At 41.1% G+C, this 27,202-nt stretch overlaps 2 long non-coding RNA genes and 1 pseudogene across 2 annotated transcripts in view; all 3 read left to right on the top strand.

The window, feature by feature from the left end:
- Positions 1 to 525, top strand: part of LOC118241662 — a 629-nt gene extending 104 nt beyond the window's left edge. The window contains exons 2-3 of the long non-coding RNA XR_004776285.1: positions 297 to 359; positions 463 to 525. This is a non-coding gene — a long non-coding RNA (uncharacterized LOC118241662). The remainder of the gene's footprint in view (positions 1 to 296; positions 360 to 462) is intronic.
- Positions 526 to 17,320: 16,795 nt separating this feature from the next.
- On the top strand, positions 17,321 to 18,043 carry LOC118241659. The gene is made up of 3 exons (XR_004776280.1): positions 17,321 to 17,344; positions 17,483 to 17,551; positions 17,955 to 18,043. It is a non-coding gene; the product is annotated as an uncharacterized LOC118241659 (long non-coding RNA).
- A 958-nt stretch (positions 18,044 to 19,001) lies between these two features.
- LOC118241740 lies at positions 19,002 to 25,854 on the top strand (annotated as a pseudogene).
- Positions 25,855 to 27,202: the final 1,348 nt, after the last annotated feature.

Raw genomic sequence — 27,202 nt, 5'->3', positions numbered from 1 at the left:
CAGAACAAACATTCTTACTACAAACCCATAACTGTTCATTTATTTGGTGTGAATACAAGTATGAATTTGTATGGGGAGCACTTTTATATTCAGTCATCATTAAAAACATCTGAGATCACAAATAAAAAAAAATTAATAAATAACCAAACAAATAAATCAATAAAAAAGAAAAGACATTCATTAAATCATCTGTAAATGAATGATGCCTTTGTTACTTTTATGGGGCTTTTCTCTGCTTTAAGAGCTGCCAGCTCAGTAACATCTGTTTGTCTCGGTACATCTGTGTTTTGGTGTAGAGGACGTATCTGAGAATTATGATGATGTCATTACTGATGATCAGAACGCTGCTGTTGTGACAGGTATGACTAGTAATGTTACAAGATTGTAGCCTCATACATGAAAGCAGTTAATGAAATAAATGCTAATGTACTGGTATTTTCCTCTATATCTCCTCTATAACAGAGGAGATGACAGAGAACTATGATGATGTTATTACCACTGGACTAAACCCAAACATTACAGCAAGTAGGATTTTAATACAAGGCCATTTATGTCAAATGGAAGCACTGAATCAGAACAGTTGGTTGTAATGTAACACATATTTTATTGATATCAGTATCCTATGTCTTCTCCTGTTGGTATAGTGGCCACACCAGAAGACTGCAATGATGCGGCAACAAACCCAAATGTTACAGAAAGTAAGTATTTTTTTTTAATGTAGAAACTGTAATGCTGTAAATATATATTTATATTATATAATATTATATATATATATATATATATATATATATATATATATATATATATATATATATATATATATATATATATATATATTCGTTATATTTTAACATCATAATTGATCTTTGCCTGTTGGTGTAGTGGACACACCAGAGAACAGTGATGACATCATCACTGCTGGACAGGACGTAGGAGGTGTAAACGGTGAGTGGCTTCCCTTGTTGTGTCCTCCACTACATTCCACCTGTATGGTGGTGTCGGTGTGTCAAATCAAGAACACAGGCAGCACAGTGAAAACATGGTCACATTAGTGATGACATGAGATGGAAATGTAATAATGTTGATGCATGACAGAGGGTCCTATTTATATATCAACTACAGTCTCCCTTCACTTATATAACAATTGCACCCATATTTATACAAACGGAGACGATTGAGACAGTACTGGAGTTCATTACCATCTACATCTGTCTAATCGTGTCCTACAAATGCTGTGTCTGTCTAAGTGCGATCTACAAATGATGTGTCTGGTACCTTGAATCATGCAGAGGCTTAAAACTAAAACAGAGCTGGTTGTCATAAATGATAATAGGCTACATTTTATTCTTAAGATATTTTATTTAAGGCACAGTATTTGTACATCTTCATATATTATATTTCTTGGAAATCATGGAATTTGTTAGCACTATAGTGGTGATTAGATAAACACTGAGGCAATTTCTGTTTTCTCACTCATTAACATTTTACAAGCTGATTTAATATGTATATAATACAAAAATAAAATATTTTAAGCTATTTTAAGATTTTAGAAAGAAAAAATTGAATGTACTCTTTTTACAGACTATGAGGACATGAAGGAGGAGCCTCAGAAAGAGATGAATCACATGACCAAGAGACCACACCAAGTGCCTTTCCTCAGGAAATTACATTTGAACTTCTTCAAACTCAAAAAATGATTTCTAACATTTTTGACAATATGTAACATTTTATACGACATTGTTTATTTCAATGGAATCACACCCAGGTATACAAATTTGGTATAAAAATACCAAAGTTTCTTTTGCAGCCAAGCGTCACCAATTGTTTCTCAACATTTTTAAAAATGGTAATATGTAGTACATAATCAAAGCTGAAAAGCTTTATCTCATGTATTTCACTTGTTCTTCTATTGAAATAAACAAGTGATCTTTTGCAAGCTCTCCACATTTAATCATTCGGAATACTTCGCTTACGCTATTAGAGCCCTAAACTTATATTTTAAATTCTCAACAATCTTAGCAGCCTAGTAAATTAACAAATAAACAAATAGCCTAAATAAAACTAACGTTTATTCGAAAAGGCTCCCTATTCCTTTTTAATCTGTACTACCTAGGAGTCGCATCATAAAAATACACATTAAATAAAACATTTAACGTTTTAAAACTTGAGGAAATTATGTCTTAAAAGCATTCAGTACCATTTCTAAAAATGAATTTTACAACGTCTGTGATATTTTTTAGTATTTTATGTAATCCTACTTTTTTTCTTCATCTACACTTTCACACATTTCAGAATTCGGTGAGCTATGCAGTTTCTGAGTTTAAGATAAAAGGGAGAGTTTTGTCAATGGCACAAAAGTTACATGACGCGATTCAAATATCAGTCATTTTTTTCAAAACAGAAAGAAATCAGACATGAAAAGCTTATTATATATCGTAAAATGAAATTAGTAATATAATCGTTTTTATAATTAATTTATAAGCGTAGTAGGGCTACATAGATTTATTTTATATTTATACTAATGATAAATTGATTATGAGTGAAAGCCAAGGACAATGTTGTACTATTAACTTATTGTTACATTAGAATAAGTTATTTATTTTAGGTATCAAAAGCATTGGTAGTGTCACACACAACACTCTTACATTTATGGCATTTAGCTGAGATTAAATTCAAATTTCTATTATGAATTTAACAAACATAAATAAAATGGAGCCATAAACCTACATGTACCACTGAGTATTTGTAACGGCCCGAATGCCGCAGGGCAAGTGCAGGACGCACATATTCCCTCCACGGAGACATTTATTAACATACGAAAAAGACAACGGCACTCACATATAACGTAAACGGTGAACATGAACACACAACGACTAACATTAACGATGTGAACATTAACACAGACAACATGACCATCGTGAACGTGATCAATAACCGCCAGCGAAGCAACGTCCCACAGCGGTGTGAGTGCACGCAGACATTAGCAGACTAACCACGTGCAGGCGCGTGCTCAGTACGAAGGCGTGGCTACAAACCAGACGATTAAGCGCCACTGCACGCGGTGGGCCGTACCACGTGACTAGTGGGGGCTCCGTGACAGTATTTAATCAAAATGTAAAGACTTAATAACTGACTTCATTTATGATAACATAATATTCTAAGGTTTTGCCTAATATTAATTGTAATTAAAGGGAACTAAAGACATGCTACACTGTTTGAAGTAGAAGAGTTTAGCGATTGGCATTAGGTAGTTGAGTTATCATATTAGTTTCCTCCAAGAATATTTTTTAAAACTAAATGAATATTTTTGGCAGCAGAAAGTCTTTGGTGTGCAGAGGTTGCAATAATCTGTGCTTCAATACAAAAATGTTTGACCCACCTCCTAACAATTGTACTTTTTGTGTGTGTGTGTAGAAAAATTATGTTGTATGATTGTTGAGTAAAGATTATTACTTGACTCATTCTTGACTCATTACAAGCATGTCATTTTTTCTAATTTATCTGCGTAGAGGAGATTTATCTGCATAGATGGTTGTCACCTGAGTTGGTTGGCCCATTACTCATATTCTGTAAACTGTGGGTATATCTATAGAAGTATTGACACTGAAATGTTCAGATTTGAGGGCAGAAGCCAATTGCCATATTTCCCTCTCTCTGACCTGAACAGACCTGATGTAAGATCAGTTTTGTGATTTTTCATAGCATAAAGTCCGTTTTTTGAGTCATATATTGAGAGGAAACTAAAATACCTTGAAATCAACTTTTTCACTAAAAACAGTGGGGAAAGTATTGTAGTACCAGTTATTAGTTTGAATTGTTTCCTCAAATGTTGATGTCATTAACATGCCCTTTAGTGTAACTTCCTTTGTGGTGGTGGTTGTCACACTCATGATGAGGATGATGGCACGTACCATGTCAACTCAAGGTGTGTTCATGTTCCTTGAATTTATGGTGCAAATATCAATCAAACAGTTTCCTCATTTCCATGGCAACACAGTCACATCCGGGTTTTCCAGTTTTCGTCTCCGTGGTTCCGTGTCTCCTCCCCTTTGTGTCCAGCTGTTCCTAGTTTGTCCCTGATTGTAGTCCCATGTAAACCCCATTCCTACATCTCTTGGTTGTCGGTTATTGTAGCTTTCTCTCTTTGTTTTGGTAAGGTTGTCTTTCATGGTGTCTGGTTAGTTCTCGTTGTCCGTGCTCATTGTGTTTTGAGTAAGATCCTGTTTGTACTCGCTCCTCGCTCCTCTGTCTGTCTTTAGTTGGATCTCATTTGTCCTCGCTCATATCCTGTTTTATCTCGCTACTTGTTCATTGCCCTGTGCTCTATATTTAGTTACCCTCGCTGTCTGTTGCTTTCCTTGTTTAGTTCTGTTACCTGTATCCTCGTCGTGAATATTGTTTGTTTATCTTACGTAGTCCGGTTCTGTTATCCCCGCTTGTCCAAGTCTTTGTGCTCATAGTTGTATTTCTCATTGTGGTTCTCAGTTATTCTTTCTTTAGTGTGTGTGTGTGTGTGTGTGTGTGTGTGTATTGTCGTGTCCGTTGATGCAGGAAAGAAGAGACAGGAACCAGTGCGTTACCTTGTGGCCTTTTATTAATGCAGAGCTCTGGAGATGTCACTTCACAAGGCAGTGCGAGTGAGCTCTAAAGCATAACTTTGCAACAGACAGACTTATATTTTTCTCGCCTTGCGCCACTTCTGATTTTGTATTTTTCCGTCTCAGCCATCACCTCTGTCTGACTGTCGCGTACACATGTCTTCTTGCATAATCACACATATGCATGTCTAGGGCATTTCCTGTTATGTTTGGACATAGAGTAATTATTTTATTAATGCAAGCATTAGTCCTATTCCATCCTGTGCATTATTCTTTATTAGTGTAAGCTTAGCATTCATTTAATTTATGAAACCCCACAGTATATATATACTTTGTTGCCTAAGTCTCGCCCTCACCCTATTATCCTGTTCCTCCTATGTTTGTCTGTTTTATTCTATGTTCTGTTTTGTATTTTTTGTTTTGTCATTTACTCAGAATATATCCTAATACAGTACAGTAGGTTAGAGTCCAACATACCCATAAACTAGAATACTGTAGAAAACAGGGATCAATTCTGATACCTAGAGTACAAAATACATAAGGTCTATCATAAACAATGATAAGTGCAATAAACAATAAGTGCTAGAGTTTGTTAAACATAAACAATTCCCTACAATAAGTATTAATTTAGTCAGTCAATATGGGAGCAGTGTCAGTTGTCCTTTAAATATTCTGCAAATAGATGGGTCTTCAGTTTGTGTTTGAAGACTGCAAGGGACTCTGCTGTCCGGACAGCAAATGGGAGTTCATTCCACCATTTTGGAGCCAGGACAGAAAATATGAGACTTGAAGCAAGGTATTTCAAGCCAGCCATACTTGAGGTTCGAAGTACTTGAGGTATGGATTGGGCTTTGACCACTGACCTCATGTATGAAGGGAATGGTTCATTTTTGGCTTTGTAGGCAAGCATTAAGGTTTTAAATCTGATGCGTGCAGCTACTGTGAGCTAAAGAAGGGAGTGCAGCAGTGGAGTAACGTGAGAACTTTGGAAGATTGAAGACCAGTCGTGCTGCTGCGTTCTGGACAAGTTGTAGAGGTTTGCTGGCTCTTAGAGGAAGACCAGTAAGTGGAGAGTTGCAGTAGTCGAGCTTTGAAATCACGAGACACTGCACAAGCACCTTGGTAGCTTCCTGTGAGAGAAAGGGCTGAATCCTTCATATGTTACAAAGGAGAAATCTGCAAGACTGGGTTAGATTAGAAACATGAGCTGAGAACGACATTTGGCTGTCCAAAGTTATGCCCAGGCTACAGGCAGCTTCGGATGGTGATACCATGGAGTTCTCGAAGGAAACTGTGAGGTCATAGCAAGGGTTGGGAGTACCTGGGATAAACAGAAGCTCAGTTTTACTGGGGTTGAGTTTCAAGTGGTGAGCTGTCATCCATGACACAATGTCAGTCAAGCATGCTGAGATACGTCTCAAGACCTGCGTGTCAGAGGGTGGAAAAGAAAGAAATAATTAAGTGTCATCAGCATAGCAGTGATAGGAGAAACCATGAGAAGATATTAAATCACCAAGAGAACGAGTATACAAAGAGAAGAGAAGGGGGCCCAATACTGAGCCTTGTGGAACACCAGTGGAGAGTCTGCACGGTTTGGACGTGGATCCTCTCCATGTCACCTGATAGGACTGAAACCATCTCCAAGCAGAGCCAGTCACACCAAGTCTGGAAAGAACAGAGAAAAGAATGTTGTGTTTCACTGTGTCACTGTGCTGCTGAAAGGTCTAGAAGAATCAAAACAGATGACTGTTTGGCAGCTTTAGTGGCATGAAGTTTCTCAGTCACCGCTATGAGGGCTGTTTCTGTAGAATGTGTCGGTTTGTAGCCAGACTGATTGGGATCATACAGCTGGTTCTGGGTGAGAAAAAGAGCCAATTGATTATAAACTGCTCGTTCAAGGGCTTTTGAGAGGAAAGAGAAAAGTGATACCGGTCTGTAGTTGGTAACGCTGGAGTTGTCAAGTGTGGCCTTCTTGAGGATTGGTACCACCCTGGCGGTTTTGAATGCAGTAGGCACATATCCAGAAGATAAGGAGTTGTTGATGATGACAAAGATGAAAGGAAGCAGATCTCTTGCGATTGTCTGGAACAGAGCAGAAGGAATCAGATCCAGCGGACAAGTAGTCAGATTGCTGGAAGTCAGGAGTTGAAGAATTTCATCTGTGGAGAGAAGAGAAAAAGAAGTCAGAGAGTTGGATGTTGAGAAATGCACATTATTTGGAGGAGTGGGAACAGAGGAAAAGGACTGGCGGATTGCTGCAACCTTCTCCTCAAAGAAGGTGATAAAATCTTCCAGAGTAAGAGATGAGGAGGGGGGGGGAGGGGAGGATTAAGGAGAGAAGAAAAAATTGTGAAGAGCTTGCGTGGATCAGATGATGATGATGATGATGATGATTCGAATTTCTCCCTGTAGTAGGATGACTTTGCAGATGTTACTTGCAGTGAGAACTTGGAAAGGAGAGACTTGTATGAGCTAAGATCTGAATCTATGTGAGCTTTCCTCCACCTCCTCTCTGCAGTCCTTAGTTCTCTCAAGTGTTTCTGTTAGCCAGGGGGCAGGTGGGGAGGACTTAGCGGGTCTAGAGGAGAGAGGGCACAAAAGATTCATTGATGAGGAGAGTGTAGAAATGAAAGTATTTGTAACTGTATCCAAAGAGAGAGAGGATAGAGAGTCAGGGTCAGGAAGGGTGGACAAAATAGTAGAAGTAAGGGAAGAGGGAGTTATAGAGTGAAGATTGCGATGGAGGAAGGAGGAACATGTTGGAGAGGACTTGATGGAAAGAGAAGGAAGGGAGAGAGAGAGAAGGATAGAAAGTGATGGTCCGAGAGGTGGAGGGGGGTGACTGCGATGTCCGATGTTGTGGTGGTACGGGTGAAAATCAGGTCCAGAACATTGCCCGCTTTGTGAGTCGGAGGAGAGTGGGTGAGGTCAAATGCTGTCAACAGTGGAAGGATGCAGGAGGAATGCAGCTTGTCTGGTTGAAGACCAAGCAGAATGAGTGGATCACCAAGCAGAATGAGTGGATTTCCTTCAATGGTGAAATGACTCAGAAGGATGTCGAGCTCATCAATGAAGTGATCTAGGGAACCTGGAGGGTGGTAGATCACAATGATAAGTTTGGTGGGGAAAGACACTGCAATGGCATGAAATTCAAAAGAGGAGATGGAAAGTGTGAAGGAAAGTGGAGTGAAACGCCACTCTCGGGACATTAGTAAACCTGTGCCACCACCCCTGCCGAGACGCCTCGGAGAATGTGTAAATGAAAAGGCAGAGAACAGGGCAGCTGGAGTCGCTGAGTTTTCAGGGGTGATCCATGTTTCTCTCAGAGCCAGGAAGTGTAGGAAGTGGAGGGATGCTAATGCTGAGATGAAGTCAGCCTTCTGGACATCAGATTGGCAGTTCCAGAGCCCTCCTCCCACCACGATATGTGATGGTGTGAAGTGTTGTAAGTCAGTGAGGTTGCTGAGATTGCGACATCTATGATTGTGTCGAGGAGATCTGTGCGATATGTGGACAGGAATTGTCAAGCACATTTCAGATGCTTGATTTGAGATAATATGAGAAGATACATGTGTCTGTAGCGGAGTCATCCTAATTTAAGTCAGTTCAATAAATGCTGAGCCCGCCCCTCAATTCACACCTAAGGTCAGGGTGAACCCACACCTGTAGTGAGTAATCACTGCTACCAAGCAACTAACAACTAGGTTTATACAACAAGCCTTGAATTTCACAGAATCTAAGACAAAAGTAAGTGAACTCAGAGCCTACCTTAACCAACCAGATGATAATCCAATGAGACAAACCAAAGCACAGAGTAGATAATTTTGCACTGTAGAGTCTCCCGATGTCATAACTGGTACAATCTTTGCAGGCAACATCAGACTATGATTACATGTGTGTCTGTAGAATTCTGTGTTGATGTGACAAACCTTTCCTCACGTCTGTCCATTTAGGTATTGAAACACACGGCCAGTGATTAAAGGCAACATAGGTAATTGTGTACTGTAGGGTCTCCCGATGTAATAATTGGTTCAATCTTTGCAGGCAACATCAGACTATGATTACATGTGTGTCTGTAAATTTCTGTGTTGAAGTGACATGCTGTTCCTGACTTCTCCCTATTTAGGTATGAAAACACAAGGCTAACGATTATAAGCAAAATGGGTAATTCTGCAATGTAGAGCCTCAAACTTTGCAATTTTCCTCAGAATGGTAGTGTGAATATATATTTCCATTCTGGTCAAAATCAGACAACCTATGACAGCATTTCAGTGATATGATAATGGTGCCCCTTTGATCAATGCCACATATAGTCAAAAAGTCAACATTATTTGATAATTATTTAGTTTCAGACTTTAAAGATTAAGTGCAAATTTTATATTATTAATGAATGTGTCAAAACTAAACATGTTTGAAAAGCACTGCAATTGCAAAGTTGTTTGGACTCCTGCAAAGATTCATTTGAGTCCAAGTTTGTGTTGCCAAATTTAACTATGTAGGAGATATACTAGAATTTTTAGTATAGTGCCCCCAAGTGGCCATTTCCCTATATCTTAGAGAATGCATACATGACAATACAATTCAAGTTTGATGTGGATTGACCAATGCTAAGCCTGTGAAATCTGTACCGAATGCTGATTGGCCGATGGTATCAGTCCTTTTTGGAGCTATAGTATCCCTGTTTTAGGTCCTGCTCCATACGTGCATACAGATGTTATGTACCAGTTTCACATTTGCTGGACAATCTGAGTAGGTGTGATAGTTTCTTGCCTGTGATGGTGCCCCCTATTTAAGCAGGTGCACCAAAATGGTTGACTTGTCCCATATCCACTTGGGGTACATGTCTGTAAAGTTTGGTGTCATTGCATTGAAGGGTTCAACTTATTTGATTGGCATGTAGAAACTACACAGTATAGAAATCCCCAGATTTTTTGATATTTATTAAACTTCAGACTCTTGTGAATGTCTGGATAATAGATTTGTGTAAGTTTGGTAAAAATCCTAGGAGTTAGTGTTCCTAAATGTGTGTGATTTTGCATATTATGCAAATAATCTCAAAATATAAGTGGTTGGAGCTTATGGCTACTTATGGCTACTTTTTGTAGACTGGAAGACTAGTAATTACCTGAAAAAAGAATTTTGTCTTTGTAACGTTTGCCTGAGTGCCGCAGGACGCAGAACAGGATGCACATACTCCCTCGACTTTGTGAAACATTTAATAACATCGAACGTATAAGACAATGGTGGCACTCACACATAACATGAACAGTGAACATAGCTGCTTCTGAAAGTGTATTTATGTCCTGACCTCTGACGTCACACGGACAGTTCACTGTTTTTCTACCAAGTAACAAAGCTGTCAAATCAACATCTGTGAGTTTAGTCATACAGACCATTAATCATATCATTATAGACACACTATTGTTCAAATCTTTAGAATCACTGCATTAGTGTTCTCAATAATCCACTTTTTTGTGGATACGTACATGAAATTATAATAATGTGATACCAGAATTTAAAAATTCATGAATTTTCAAATAGCTTTTAGGAAGCACATAAATACACAAATCGTTTTGTCCAGAATTATGTAGACTTGTGCAGATGACTCCAGAATGCTTCATAGACATGTATGTTAATAATAAAATTAATATCCAGAATACTTCACAAAGGGGTGGAAAGCAATGATCGAATCTTGAGGCAGAATATTTCAGGAGAAATTGCATTAAATTCAATTTAATGAATTATTCAATAGTTAATGACCTTTAGTTAACTAAAATACTAAATGATAGTTTAGAATGACTTATCTGCATACATTATTTAGACCTACATTGCATAAAGTTGCAATAAAATATAGTATAAATATGGGAACCCAAATTTTTGTAGCAGTATGAATAATAAAAAACTGCAAAACACTTCCATGTTACACACTCACGCACAAACACACACACACAAACACACCCGTGTGCATTGTACTGTTCTGCTGCTGCTGTAGGTGAGTGTGTGTGTGTGTGTGTGTGTGTGTGTGTGTGAGGGAGGGAGGAAGAACAAAAAAGAGAGAAAATTGAATATTATAGAAATAGCACTCTCTCACTGTGTCACTGTCTCTCACTGTCTCTTTCTCTCTTTCTCTCTCTCTTTCCTTCTTTCCTAAGTCTGAGCAGGTTAAAGTCCGTATCCATGGCAGCCGTAGGAAAGGCCTGCTTCTGGAATCCAATATTATTGCTTCAAATGGAGTGATCCACATCACTGATAAAATGATGAACACGGTCCCTCCTACTGTTATAAGTGACAGTCAGGTGCGTTCTTCAGACAAGCCTGATGCTTTTAATAATACTGGCGTAAATCAGGAAATCTCTCTTTCTGAGTTAAGTAAAATAAAACTTTTTTTTTATAATTTGGTCTTTGAATTCAGGAAAACCCGATGAAGATTATTTCTGACAATGGAAAGTTCTCCTAATTTAAATCTCTCCTTGAGGTATCGGAAAATTGTCAGAAATGTCTACATATGCAGTAAATGTGCATGTATGATGTCTCTTTGCATCAGAAAACCAACATGATGTCTGTTTTGGATGAGGCAGGTCCCTACACAGTGTTTGCTCCAAGAAACACCACCTTTTCTTTACTGAAGGAAGGTTACCTAGACTACCTTGTGTCTGATGAGGTGGGTCTGCATTGCAAAATTTCTGCAGTATTTTATATTTAGCATCACTTAACTGGAAACAAGTTGATCTTTCCCTTTATATTTCTGTTCCTTTCCTCTCCGAAGGGCAGTTCAAAACTACTGAAACTAATGAGAAACCATATTGTTTCCTCTGCTCAGGTGAATGTTTCTGCTTGGAGAATGTAGTAGGAATGTGGTGTTCCCTTCTGTATAGCATATTGAAACTTTACACATGATGCTACCGAACATCTTTTTCTGTAATTACACTCATGTCTTATTTTCTTGCATTGAAATCAGCTGAGTTTTAGCTACATCATCTCAAGTGCGCAGACTGTGTCCATGCCTAATTAAGTTCTAGTGTTTAACGTCACCCTTGTTGTGAGTACTCAAGAATTTTCACACTTCATTTCATGTAACACTTCACCAGGAAATGCTGGCATTGCTAAAATGTATGAGAAGTAGGAGTCAGTCAACAAACACACACATGCTGACCACCTCTAGCTGCATTTACAGTTGTTCATGTAGGAATGTGGTCTGGTACACTGTGTGATTAAACATGCTGTACCATCCAACAAACTATTAGCATTTTGTCTGCTCCAGCATGTCAGTTATTCCCATTTATTATTGCCATTTATTATTCAGTCATAAAAAGGCTCTGGCTGATTCTCATTCATGTTTAGGTATGTAAGTAGTGTTTGTGTTGGATGGACACTTCCCAATATGGTTTCTGCTCATAATCAGGGTCAAATTTTGATCAACGGGGTAGCAGTGGTTGAGACAGATGTTGAGGCAAAGAATGGACGTCTCTATTCGCTGGATGGGATTCTAATCCCGCCCACCATAGAACCCATCCTCCCTCATCGGTGTGACATTACTGAAAATGTTAAATATAAGGTGAGTTTTGGCCATGCATCTAGAAGTTACTTTTCATTTAAATCTGCAGAATGCCTCATGTCATCTAAGAAAAAAAGGTACTGTTGCTTGTTGGAGTGAGAGCTTCTATGGAAGACCATTTTCTCTTTTGTCTCCAGGGTCTTTGTGTGAGCTGTTCATCAGTCAACAGGTCTACCTGTCCAACAGGTGTCTCAGTGGTAAGGAGATGCCTTCTTCATAACTTTTATTATTATATGACGACTGAAGTCATATAATTCAAAATATTTTACCTTTAACAGGTTTACAGAAGATTTGCAAATACCTAGTAATCAGTATAACTGCATGTTTGGTTGAGTGATGGAAAAGAGTTTAAGGTTGATTGTGTTTGAGGTTTTTAGTGTCTATCTCGAGGTGCATATCTAAATTATCTGTGTATATCTACATTTCTCTCCCTTGTGGCCCTTGTGTGAAGAGCACATTTTCCAGGGGCTGTGTGTACATGAAAATGTCTCTAGGTCTGAATGTTCCCGTTCTGGGCTGCAGCCTGTATTGCAGGAGAACCGTACTGTGAGTATGAGAACCAACACCAATCACTTAATGTCTTCCAGATCTGCTCTAGCATGCATTGCACCAGCCTTAAAGGAGCTGGTCATCGAAATGTCAGTTTCAACAATAATACAATACAATACAATAACCCAAAGTTTCTGGGACTGGTGAGACTGGGTTCATTATTAGGCTTTACCTCCACAGATTCAACATGCCAACTTCTTTGTTTAATTTATAATAAGAGAAAATCCAGCCAATGCATGTGCAGTAGTTCGGTCTAACACACATATACTCAGGGCACAAAGTCACACTGTCATAAAGTAAACCTCCAGTAAATACATTTATCCCTGAATCTTGACACTAATTACTTAACAGCACAGTAGATTTGTACATTGTTCTTTATACAGCATTTTGGGTGTTTTGTATTAAAACTGAAGCTAAAGTAGGAGATAATGTCTCTCTTTCTCCATGTTGTGAAGACCCCACAATGCTGTAAAGGCTTTTTTGGATCAGACCGTTCCCCTTGCCCAGGTGGATTCACTGCCCCCTGCTCCTCTCATGGCATGGTACACACACACACACACACACACACACACGCGCGCACGCGCACACACGCACACGCACACGCACACCCCACTTCACAACTCTCCCTTTGTTTCAGTGCTTCGAGGGTATAGATGGCAATGGCACTTGTCAGTGTGAGCCCAACTTCAACAGGTCCCGTTGCCAGTACTGTGCTGGCCCCAACAAATACGGCCCATCCTTTGATGGTGCAACTCCAAAGTGCAACTCCAGAAGCATCGGAGTACCCATATCCATAGATCAGATCCATCTTTATCAGCCTCGACTGTCATAAGAGCTTCAGTAATCTCCCTTCACCTCTCTTTCCTGTACCACAGCCTGCGGGTGTGTGCAGGGCGTGTGTAACAACCGCCCAGAAGCCCACGGCACATGTAAGTCAGGCTCCTGCAAGCCAGGTTTCTCTGGGCAGCTCTGTGATAAGCACACCCAGCCCTGCGGGCCCAAGCAGCCGTGCCACGCGCATGCCGAATGTGTCTACAGCGAAGGAGAGCTCATGTGAGTGCCCTGCCTTTGCCCCGTCCTTAATCTGCCCTTAACCCCACCCTTACACTACCGTTAACCGACTTGAGTGGTTGGAGAAGCAGGAGGGAAAGCTCCACCCTGGGACTTGGTAGTGATGTTTAAAGGCAAGTAGTTCTTTTCTTCTTTTAGTCAAGGGTTGTAATAGGTTTGGTTTCGGTTAAGATAGAAGTAAGGCTGGTTTTTTTTGTTCACTTCATCATATGGTATGAAGATGTGAAGGAACAAATTTTTCCAGTCAGGGAGATGTGTGTTTCATTTTACTTGTGTATCTTTGTTTAAGATGTGTGTGTAAGCTGGGTTTCAAAGGGAATGGATTCCTGTGTGTGGAGAGCGACCCGTGTACTTCACCTCCCAACGGAGGCTGCAGTAACAACGTAGGTCAAGAATGCATTTGTGTGTGTTGGTGCGTGCGCATGTGTGTGTGTGTGTGTGTGTGTGTGTGTGTGTGTGTGTGTGTGTGTGTGTGTGTGTGATTGTGTGTGTGTTTCTGAATGTCTTTGTTCTCTCTCTCAGGCTAGGTGTATAAAAACTGTACCAGGCACCCACAGGTGTGAGTGTCTGAAGGGGTGGAAAGAGGATGGAGATGAATGCCAGCCTGTCAATAACTGTGTGGAGTCCTCTAGAGGCGGGTGCCATCCCAACGCGTCATGCGTCCACGTAGGCCCAGGACAGGTGAGACGTCTGCTGCTTAACCCAGACACTCAGTCCAGCACAGACTCTAGACTAAGGGCACTTGCACAGCATACTGTGTCATGGATGTTGCCTTAGAGCCACTTTTACCTACTCTACATCAGTCCTTTATACATCTCCCCATTGTTCAATCCATCCAGACATCCATCCATCCATACATTAATTCAGCCTCTGTGTTTGCTGAGCTTGTCAGTCATTCTTTCTATTTTTTTCCAGAATTACTGTATGTGCAAGAAGAATTACCGTGGCAATGGGAAAGATTGTGAGGCTATTAATCAGTGTGTAGATTAAATGGGAGGATGTCATCAGCACGTTAGTCTGAGACACACACACACACACACACACACGCACACACACAGTTTCAGAAGCGTTAAAATCATAATAGCATAACACCATTACATAAGATGGTCATGCAATTATTGTGGGAGTTAAATGATCACTTTATTCCTCCAGGCTTCTCGCTTGTATGGGAATCAAGCGAGGTTTGAGTGTGTATGTCAGACGGGTTATTCAGGAGATGGGAGCATCTGCTATGGCACCCTGGCACAGGTATGACAGCAGAATACTATACGGTTTAGTAGTATTTCAGTGATTTTAGATAATGCTCTGCCATATGTTAGACTTCACAGAATTTAGTCACACTGAATATGAACCCCTGAACGCTGAGAAACATGAATATCCTCAAATAAAGAGGATTATTTACATTTTCTTCTAAAGGAAGTGGAAAACAATCCTGATCTGAGTGAATTCAATACGTGGTTGACTGTAAGTTTCAGGCTGTACTTTTTTGAAAATTAAGATATAAAGTCTGTCTAAATTATTGCTAAAAACATTTTATATGTAAGTATTTACGAGTATTATGCAGATTTTGTTAATAATTAATATGTAATTATTATGTAATTAATAACTAAGTAAAAAGTCACTTTTTGGAACTGATCTTTAAAGGACAGAGGCAAAGTGTATATCAGAGGTAAAGGGTAATATGTGTGCTCGGTGGGGAATTATTACGGGTGTTCTGAGTGTGTTCTCTGGAATGGGCTGCAGCGAGCAGACCTCAAGGACATGCTGACCGAGGGCCAGAACATGACTCTGTTTGTGCCATCGGAACAAGCCATCGGCAACCTGAGCAAAGAGGACCAGGATTACTGGCTGGCTGCCAGCAACCTTCCAAGTCTGGTCAAGTGAGTTCACTATCACAGTGTAATCTGCACTAGTGTAATCTGTCACCTTGCCACATCTCTTTGGGTTGCATAAACAGTTCCTCTTGGTGTAAAATTAACAGTGGTCAGTCATAAAATGCAGTGGAATGTCATATGGTATTTAATGACTCTTAATGGTTGCTCATAATTGGTGTGTTCATTCTGTCCTCAGGAGTCACACGGTTTCTGGGTTCTTTCTTTGGCTGAGCTCCAGAGTTCACCTTCTCCAGAACTAGTTTCCCTTTTGAAAAAGACACTTCCTGTTTACTGGACAAATGAGGTAAAAGGACTGTGGGGATTCTATCATTCTATCTTTATAGTCACTCACACACACACACACACCCGCACACACACACACACACACCCGCACACACACACACACACACGCACACACACACACACACACACACACACACACACACACACACACACACACACACACACACACACACACACACACTCTCACCAACACCTACACATTCCAAGCAATTTCATTTTAAAAAAGGCTGTAATGAAGGGGATTTTCTCACTGGGTATATTCTGTATTCTTCATTAGACTACCAGAGTGGCTGGAGCTAAAATTGTATCAGGAGACATTGTTGCCAAGAATGGATTCATTCACCTGATCGACACAGCAAGTGTTAAAAAAAACCCTCAAAAATGCAGTGGAATCCTCGTACTGTTATGTAGTGGAAATGATAGACTGGGGTTTCTTTGCCAGGTTCTCATCTCTGATTGTAAGCTGACCGAAGGTTTACCTGAGGTGCAGAACCAGAGACCACAGTTCTCTCTCTTTAGGGACATGCTCTTTGTGGGTATACCCTAATGCTCTTCTTGTAAGTCTGTCATACTGCCAGTCTCTCACAGGGAAGGATATGATTGTCTCTCCTTAGGTTTTATGGTGTAAGCATCATTAACGTGATTAAATGTAGCTTTTCTGGTGCTTTAGAAATTCAACTCGTCTCTGGTTTTACATTGTTCGCACCTACGGACAGTGCTATTACTGAATATCTGAAGAACACCGGAGAAAGCTCATTGGTACTGTAAACACACACACACACAAACATTTGGTGTTTGTTTATATGTAATAGTGTGTGATTTCTCCAAACTAGGACCTGAATGTGATGCGTTACCACATTGTGCTGGGTGACACCCTGAGGCAGGCGGACCTGCAGGATGGCCTGTACAAAGACACCATGCTGGGTTTATCCTATCAGATAGGCATTTTCTGCAAAGACAGTAACGTAGGTCGACTCTTTACCCCTGTGAACAGGGAAATCATAGGAACATATGGGATGTAGGAGAGATGTACGTTAAACCACCCAGTACACATGAGAACAGCTACTCTGTTCCCAGTCAGTTGTGGAAAATGGAGCCTAAATGCTCACAGACATGCAGACAGACACTCACAGACCCACACAAACATGCCTCCGTCTTCCCACAGTAACGCTAGTGAGTGAGGAACAGTCGAACCCTTTCGTAAACAGAGCATCGAGAGCCGCACACTTAATAAATCTCTCTCTCTTTCTGTCTTTCCTTCTCAGTGGTTGGTGAATAAGGCTCTGGTGACTGCTACGGACATTTTGACTTCTAAGGGGGTCATCCATGAAGTGTCTGCTGTACTGAAGGTGCCCAGGAACCGCTGTGACACAACGTCCACCAAGATCGTCCAGGTGATTCCCTCTGCTGTGCACAGCTCTCCCAGACTCTCTCACCTGCCGCACGCCTTCACAGGCAACAGGGCAGACACACTTTGCTGAGCTGTTTGTCAGGCATGAGTTTTTGATCTTCTGGAATAACACTGTATGCAGGGGCAGTGCATGGACTGCTTTCACCCAACCGAGAGCCGTTGTCCCCCTGGAACCCAGCAAGTATTCACGGTAAAATCAATGGCACGTCTCTAAAACAAGCTATTCATCTAAAACACTCGCATTAATTACTTTATGTGCCACCGTTTACAACCATAATCTAGTCAGTTTAACCAAACATTAGTTTAGCTTTTTAAATCCATTCAGTGCTCATTTGGGAGTGTGGCTGTGTTTCATAGATGTGGCTAATGGTATTTTTACATTTACATTACATTTACTGTTTTTACATTTAAATTTCCATTTTTACATTTTCGCATTGAATTCAATATTATGTTCTTGTTCATATATTTTTGTTTTTATCGGTGTCACTGTATTGTTAATAAGACTTCAGTCTCAGTTGGGTTTCTGGGTAATATGAACATTCAAATGGAGCAGACTGACATGTCCGGATTTTGTCTCTTTTTTTTGCCCAAAGTCCATAAAAAGGACCAAATGTGCATATAGCAGGAGGAAACACGGGATGTTCATTGGCTGTGAGGCTTCCTGTCAAAAAACGACCATCATACGTGAGATTTTTAAATGGTTTTCTTCTGTAAGATGTTTAAATGATGGTGCTGAATTTTGCACATGTTGGATTGAGTATGTTTTAACACTGTTGTGATTTTACTGTTATATTGTCATCACTAAGTTTTGATTGGAGGGAGGTTCCCTCTCTTGTTTTCTCTCTCTCCCTCTCTGTAGGTAAGGAAGTGTTGCGAGGGCTTTTATGGTGTTAACTGTGAGAGCTGTCCAGGGCCAGAGGGCCAGCCCTGTTTTGATAACGATGTGTGTGTGGACGGTATTAATGGTACAGGAGCGTGTCGGTGCAACCCTGGCTTTAACGGCACAGCCTGCAAGTCCTGCCAGACAGGAAAGTACGGCATCCACTGTGACCAAGGTATTCTGCTGTGGAATCTACCTTTGTAACGTACCTTTGTAATGTACAACAATGTAAGTTCCCAATACACTACAGGTGAAAGCTTGTTAAATCTCCACATATTTCTCTCAGTCGTATTTGTTCTCTTTTTCCCTTTTTCTCTCTTTTCCTCTCACTGCAGACTGTAAGTGTGTGAATGGTCACTGTAATGATGGTCAGGAGGGGGATGGCACCTGCGAATGTGACGATGGATGGAGAGGAACACTCTGCTCTATAGGTGAGGAATCACACACACACACACACACACACACACACACACACACACACACACACACACACACACACACACACACACACACAAATTTAATTTTTTTTTTGTGGTGAGAAAACTTAGCTCCGTGTTTTATTTCAGCCATAACCACAGTCTCATGCCTTGTTTTGCCTTCACCTAAAGTAGCTGGTGTATGCATGTAATCTGGCATCACAGGGTTTGGCATGTGTGACTGCACTGAGCCCTAACATAATAAATGAATGTGAATAGCTATAATCTATTCATCTGATCCTTGTCAGAAAAATGGAGGCTGCCACAAGCAAGCCATCTATATGATGACAGGGCCAGGGGAGAGGAACTGTACCTGTCACAAGAACTACATGGGAGATGGGATGACCTGCAAAAGTAACGTCATGCAGGTGAGAGCCAAGGAGTGTTCGCTCTCTGTCTCTCTCTCTCTCGCTCTCTCTCTCTCTCTCTCTCTCTCTCTCTCTCTCTCTCTCTTTCTCACTCACACACACACAAACTCTCTGCCATCTCATTTTCACTAACTTAAATGTGTCTCCCATTGTGCCTTCAGGAGCTCCGAAACAGAGAGCTGACAAGTTTCTTCTACAGTCTGTGAGTGAGTCTCAGTCATTCATTTGAATTGTATTACTGATGAGTTTCTTAATCATTATTTTTCTGTTTTTTTTAATCCTGTGTTACAAAATGTTAGTTAATGCTGGCAGGAAATAATCAGCATATGTTCATGCTTTCAGTGGTCTGATGCATATTTCCTACAAGGACGTGGTCCATACACTGTGTTTGCTCCTAAAAATAAGGCACTTAAAAAGGCAGAAGTAAGTCCAAGTGTTTGATGAAACTGCCCAGTGTGCATGTTGAATGACTGGACCAACAGTCCTCTCGGTCACATCATAATCCTGCATCACTTCCCAGTACCAGAAGCCAGAGAATAAAGAGAGCAACGCAGCGCTGGTCCTGTACCACCAGCAGGCTGAACCCAGCTCAGACAGAGCTCAGGAGGACCTACGTCACTGTTTAGAGCTCCACATGCCTGCTGTGCATTGTGTTTCTGATGGAGGTTCCAGCTATAGAGGAAACTGAAGCTTGTGCCCTTGTAATCCTGGGTATATATGCAATGATTTTGTATGTGTCTTGTTTAGATGCAGTCTGCAGAAATGATTCATTTCAGTTCAGTGAAGACCCTTCTGGGCTCTGATATCTCTGTGAGCTGCGTCGGAGAGGACCAAATAGTGAGTGATGGAAAAGTTTTGGACTCAGGAGAGGAGCTTCAGGAGAGCAAGGACCAATCAGGGAACAGAGAGCACTTTCCAATCTGTAGTTCAGTGTTGTGCTGTGTGTGAACATGGGCCCTTCATCTTAAGCAAGCCATGTTGAAAAGGATTGAATGTTATTTCTAAAGTTAAGTTGGCTATTTTACCATACTTAATATTATTGATATCACTCACTTTTTAGGGTGAACTGTACATCAGTGAAAAAAGTTGTCAGATTGTAAAGAGGAACCTAAAGTTCAATGGAGGCTTGGTTTATGGTATTGACTGCTTGTTAACACCTCCCAGCCTTGGGGGGGGCGCTGTGATCAGAAGGACACTGTAGACATCACAGTAAGTTCCACATAATTCCGATCTATGCTGACAAAATCCTCTACTGATATGCAGCATGCATATTATATGCAAATTATATAAATTACATACTTCCTATTTTAAAAATGTTTCTTAGCTATGCTACAGTCTCATTTTGTATTATATATAGATTATATAAATGGTTTATTTTCCTATGGTAGATGCCTTGCAGATATTGTGCTGTTACAGTGTCATCTGATTGCCCTTCAATAAGTAAACCAAAGGTATGTTTTCTCTAGTCACAAATCCATGCCCATTTCACTATGTACACATAAATGACTACCTTTCCAAAAAATCATGAATGCTTCATCCAACTCATACAAACACTATGTGAAAGATATTACATTTGTTTTATATGTATTTTTCCATGAAGATCTCTCATTTGAGTATGTTCCTGTAGCTACCTTAAGGCTAATCATTTCTATATGTTACATTTTATTTTAACATGTTTTTGGAATGCAGTCTATACAGATGTGCGACCTGCCCAGACACTTCTCATCTGTGAATGCTGGATGTCAGTCTGTGTGCACCATGGTCATATGGAAGCCCAAGTGCTGCTCAGGTTACTACGGCAGGGATTGTCTTGGTACAGTAGTCCAGACTTCACTCACATTTTACTACAACTCACTAATCATGTTGTTAATGGCAGCTATATTTGGACCCTTCTGGGTTCTTAGACATTGTTGCTTTTGCATAATAACAGTGAAAGTGATGGTGGCATTGTGTGTGTGATATTCTCACTACAACCTGTTCTCCAGCCTGTCCTGGAGAGTCAAGATCCCCCTGTAGTAACCATGGACAGTGTGATGAGGATCACCTAGGCAACGGCACCTGCACATGTTTTCCTGGGTACCAGGGAGTGGCCTGTGAATTATGCATAGATGGCCACTTTGGACCAGAGTGCAAAGGTCACATTCTCTACTGAACATTTAATAATCTAGTTGAAAAGTGTTTGCAAAGCTGAACAGTGAACTACAGCATGTGAATTTATGTATGCATCTTACTAGACTTTTTGCTAGTATGAGACAGTTTCATTATACATTCAGCTTTCCACACATGAATGACACAAGCACTGTGCCATAATAATATCCATGAAAAGCTTTTTCAGGTGGAGTGGAGGAAGTGGAAATTCTATTGAATGTTTTTTCTCCCACTCACTTCCTGTCCCCACAGCCTGTAACTGTTCTGAACATGGATCATGTGATGAGAGTCCAGACGGCACAGGTTCCTGCTTCTGTGATGAGGGCTGGACTGGTCCACAGTGTGAACACAAGCTGGGTACGGCACACACCCACCACATCTCCACATTGTTTGTACAGCATGGGGGATGTGAATGTTCCTTGTATCTGTGCTGAAACCCTCACTGGCTTTCTGATGCCGTAGCCGACAGCCCTGTGTGCGTCCCTGCTTGCCATGCAAAGGCGGTGTGTACCAAGAACAACTCCTGTGTTTGTAAACCATTTTACGAGGGAGACGGGTTCACCTGCACAGGTAAACACTGCACTTCTCCAGTCTGGCCTCAGCTCTCCTCCTCCTATAACCACTCCTTCAATACAACTACTTCTCCAGAAAGGAACAACCTGACAGAAGTAGTGGCTTGTGCTCTCTTAGTCTTTGGTCTGTGTAGGAAATGATATGCGATCGACAAAAGCTCGAACTCTCTTTCAACAGACATATCGGACCAGCGGAGATGATGGCTCACTTGAAACCATTCTCCAATCTCTCTCCCCTGCCTCCAGTGGCTGACCTGTGTGGGTTCTGGAATAGAGGCTGCTTGAAGAACGCCAAATGCTCCCAGAAGCACGAGAAGGTGAACTGCACCGGGCTACTCTGGAGATGGCCATGTCTGCTCGCCGGTGGACCCCTGTGTTACGGATGATAACGGAGGCTGTCACAAGCATGCCATCTGTACACTGACTGGAGCAGTGAGCAGGCTTCTCTTCCTCTACACCTGCATAATGAACTGTATATTTTGTGTGTGTGTGTGTGTGTGTGTGTGTGTGTGTGTGTGTGTGTGTGTGTGTGTGTGTGTGTGTGTGTGTGTGTGTGTGTGTGTGTGTGCGTGACTACATTGGTGATGGTCTGGAGTGTGAGCTGAAGGTGCTTCCAGTGAATTGCTGCATGCAGGATAATGGCCAGTGTCACTCTGATGCTTAGTGCACTGACAGTAGCACTGTACACCTTTTCTGTAATCCTGTTCTACACGTAGTCCATTTCATGGTCACAGGAGTAGTAGGATGTGCAAAGAAGCCCAGGTGTCTGGTTTCTTCTTCCAGCTTCTCCTGGATGATCCCCAGGCTTCCCCAGGCCAACTTGGAAACGTAGTCCCTCCAGAATGTCCTCGGTCTACCCATAGTCCTCCTTCCTGTTGGCCATGTCTGGTATACCTACGGCAGGAGGTGACCACATGGCATCCTTATCAGATGCCTGAACCACTTCAACTGGCTGCTCTGCTTTACGCTCCTCCAAAGTTCATGAGCAGGTTATGGTTGGGAAATAGTAAATTGAGAACTTGAATTTATAGCTCAGCTCCGTCTTCACAGCTACAGTCTGCCACAGTGACCACATTACAGAAATTGCTGAACTTATCCTATGGTTGATATCACAATTCCTCCTGCCAACACTTGTGACCTCAGTTACTTAAACTCCTGGGGTCAGGTTCTCGCCCAGAGGGAGTGTGCCACTCTTTCCCAGGAGATCACCATGTCCTTCAACTTGCCTCCTTTTCTGCTTAATGGTGTCCCTCACTGTTAAAGTCCACAACCGGGTCAACCACAAAGTTAATCACTGGACCTTTGGCCCAAGGTGCTCTGATATGTACACTTATGAGTAGCCTTGTGTTCAGACTTTGTCTTTGTTGTACACCAATCATGGATAGTACAGAAGGCAAATAATATCCCACCTCTTGCTTCAGATTGGGCAGAACATTCCTCCCAGTCACTCCTCTCCAGGTTTCCCAGTCATTGTCCACCATATTTGTTTTGTAATAAAATACTGTCTGTAATTCTGTTTGTTCAGAATATCAACTTTCTTTGGTTTGTACTTCATTCTACCCTGCAAGAATGAAAGTTCTCACATTGTTTGTCTATTTGAGTGAAATATAAGTAACTGTATGGATAATTGTTTATTTCTTGGCCATCAGGGTGAAATTGTAGGGTTGAGGCTAAATGTGTAATCTACACTTTATCTGCTTTACCTCAGATAAGACCGTTGGGGTCTTCCACTACCGTTCTCCACTGGGAGTGTACAAACTCAACTGCACACAGGCGCAGGAGGCCTGCAAGCAGGAGGGAGGCACTATTGCTACATACACATAACTGTCCTATGCTCAGCAGGTGGGTGTAGATGCAAGTAGGCACACTGAGCATCTGAGCAAGAGATAGAGATGGCGGTATGTTTGACGTCCTATCTGTGGGCCAAGCAAGCTGGGTACAGTCTGTGTTCTGCCGGGTGGCTCGAGCAGGAGCGCGTGGCCTACCCCATGAGCTATTCCCACCCCAAATGTGGCTTTGGTCATGTGGGCATCGTGGACTACGGCAAACAAACTGACCTGAGCAGGACCTGGGACACGTTCTGCTACCGGCCAAAGGGTAAGACCATGCAGGTTATGACGGCGTATGACAAACATAAAACATGTTAAACCCCATAGTTCAACTATGACTCCTAACTCAAACCATAACCTCAGCCTCAAACCATAATCCCCATATTTAACTATAACACCAACCTTAAACCTTAATTCCAACTTCAAGCCAAACTATACTGAGCCTCAAGTTTGCATTTAATACAACAATCCATGCTGTTAAATATAGTGTGTGTGTGTGTGTGTGTGTGTGTGTGTGTGTGTGTTTGTGCACTTATTTGTTAATATTATTGTTTTACCAGATGTGAAATGTGAGTGTAAGATGGGCTACATTGGTGATGGATACACTTGCACTGGAAACCTGCTACAGGTTCTCTCCTCCAAGTCCAACTTTTCCAACTTTCTGTCAGTGAGTATAACAGCTTACAAGCTGCATGAAAAACATGTTCTGCACTTTCCAAACAGAATCCCTGGAGTATTAAAGAAAACACTCCTGAGTAAACTGCATTACAGCCAGTTTGTTGTTACCAGAACATATTAGTTCTGGTTTTATCAGAGTAGTTCTTAAGGACTAGCATTCTATGCTGTGTACATTGATGCACTGATATCAGATACTCTCATATCAGACTCTTGCCACCAGATTTGGCTCTGATGTTCCCCAGTAACTGACACTGACTGGTCTCATAAATTGTTCCCATCCCCAGCAAATCTTGAATTGCTCCAGAACTTCAGCATCAGGTCAAGAGTTTGTGAGGCGTCTCAGCAACATAACCACCCAGTCCACCCTGTTTGTGCCTGATAATGACGGTCTCTATGAGAACGAGGTAGTTTGGTCCTCTCCATACCACACAGATGTCTGCATTCTTCATGAGTCAAGATTAAAGGTGTTTCACACTCCCCCTCTCTCTGGAATAGACACTGTCCTACAGGGATTTAGAGCACCACCTGCTGGATGGGAGAGCTCTGGTGCTGCAAGCTCTCATTAACGTCAGCCATGTTCGAACACATCTGGGACATACACTCAGTGTGAAAGGGGTTCCTAGCCTGCAGAGCCCCCAGACACTGGTAAACATTTACCTCATTTAAGCTGCATTATAGTTAGTGGATGTTCTAAACAATTACATTTACTTCAAGTCTAAATCAGGCATGCACAATGTCTCCTGAAAACTGTGTTAGTGGATGCAAATAATTACCAACAAAGTTTAACAGATCCTTTCTGCCTCCAGGCTTCCTCTGGATATGTCAATGACCGTTACATTATCGAATTTGACATTTTTGCATCCAATGGGATCATCCATGTGCTGCATGGACCACTGAAAGCTCCATCCCCTCCGGCCCCTCCCTCCACCCTGCCCACAAGGCAGGGATGGGCATCGGTGTTCTGTTACTCGTCATCCTTATCGTGGCTGGAGCATTTGTGGCCTACCATTCCTACACCCAGCAATCCAAGCCTTTCCAGTTCCACTACTTCAAGGTTAGTGTGGACACGGTGCATCACAAGATAGCAACATGTTTTTAATATGCAAACAGAAAAATTAATCCAAGCATGTGAAGAAAGATTTAATATAAGGAAAATGAATTAGACTGTTATAGTGTGTATATGCAGTATGCAAGTATGTGTGTTTGGCTTTCAGGAAGATGAGAATGAAGACAGCAGCCCTTCTGGATCAGCCCCGTACATCTCCAACCCCACGTATGAGTCCACACCTGCCCCCAATGACCCCCACCTCCCAGCAGATGAGGTAAGTAAAAGAATTACAGTTACAGATTACAGTTATGCATAATTACAGTTACAGACTGAAACAGAACAAAACTTTGTGCTGCCCGGTTCTAACACTGGACTGTGTTACAGAAGGATGACGAGCAGCAGATGGTTGCCAGTGGCGCTTATGATCTTCTGCAGGATAGCTGATGAGTTGTGGGATCTCACTCAGACACTCTCCTTACAGCTAAGAGCCTGAACTGCTGTAGAGCAGCTGGACACTCAAGTGCTGCAGTACCTTAGCCGACCATAAGAGGGCCGAAGAAAAAAAAGAACAAAGATTGAACGGCAGTTTCATAAAGCTGAACTGCAATGAACTGGACATTGACGACCCAGTAAAATGGGAAGTACTTTTTTGATTATGTGTGTACAACTGTTTACGTCTGTGTGTGCATGTGTTGTGTGGTTGAATGTTTACATGTTTGTTGGCCTTGATTATTCCTTTGGTATAACAAGTTTATGTTCATGTTACCACTACATGCACAAATAAACAAACAAAAAGCATTTGTATCAGTTGTGATTCATAAACTCTAAGGTATATTTCACTGAACACAAATTTCTAATCCGCTGGATAACTTGAGACAAAAGTCGAGGCTATAATGTCCGCCTAGCCCTTCTGCCACTGTCTTCTCATATGTGTAGCCTGGTCCAGAATCCAACACTGCACACAGTCTGTGATTTGGGAACAAGCCAGAACGGTGCAAGTTTCAGATACTCTGGACTGGGTTATAACAGGGTTATAAATACAAGTCTTATCTGATAAAAAAAAAGTGTGTATTTAGTCTTTGATGCAATTTGAAAGAGCTGTATTCAAAATCCTTTCAGAATACGATAATACTCTCTGTGATTGTATCACTTGTTCTCTTTCTCTTGGTTTACTTTAAAAAACTGACCATTGAAGAATAGAACACTTCTTATGTGTTTTTAGTGAGAGCGAAATTTTCTCTCTTTTTTCTGTCAGTAGAATAAAATATCTGTTTCACCGCCGTGATTATAAAATTCATAATCCTCTTCTTCCATCTTGTGGATGAAATATGTATTACAGTTATACGGCAAAAATGATTTTGTCATATCTTATTATCTATATAAAGGTTTTTAAAACTTTTGAATTGTAATAAAACATATATTCTAAAGTCTTTATTAAATTATCTACTGTTTTTCTATTTTGCAGTCATAATTTCATTATTATATGCTTCCTTTCAAATAACTGAAAACCAAGCGTCATCTTTATCACTTTAGGCTATTAAAATATGTCTTTGGATGTTTTTCTATTCAATTTAGTTTATTTCGAATGATAAACTAGTGCTTTGAGTGATAAACCAGTGTCTTTCTAAATCCGTATCCTTACCCAAACTACCTGTGTGTTTGTCTGTCAGATACAGTATTAATCAGTGTTTAGATCAGCTGTGTGCAGGTGGCATTAAAGCTGAATCTACACTGAGTGCTTCCTCACTCTGAAATCAGTCTCCTGTATGCTGGTGACTTTCTCACCACACTCTCCTCAGTCAGATGCCTCTATATACAGGAAGTGGAGTTCTGTTCATCCGC

This window comes from Electrophorus electricus, chromosome 7, assembly GCF_013358815.1.
Source record: "Electrophorus electricus isolate fEleEle1 chromosome 7, fEleEle1.pri, whole genome shotgun sequence".
NCBI lineage: Eukaryota > Metazoa > Chordata > Actinopteri > Gymnotiformes > Gymnotidae > Electrophorus > Electrophorus electricus.
Note: the sequence above shows the minus strand (reverse complement) of the source record. Positions and strands in the feature narration are given on the sequence as shown.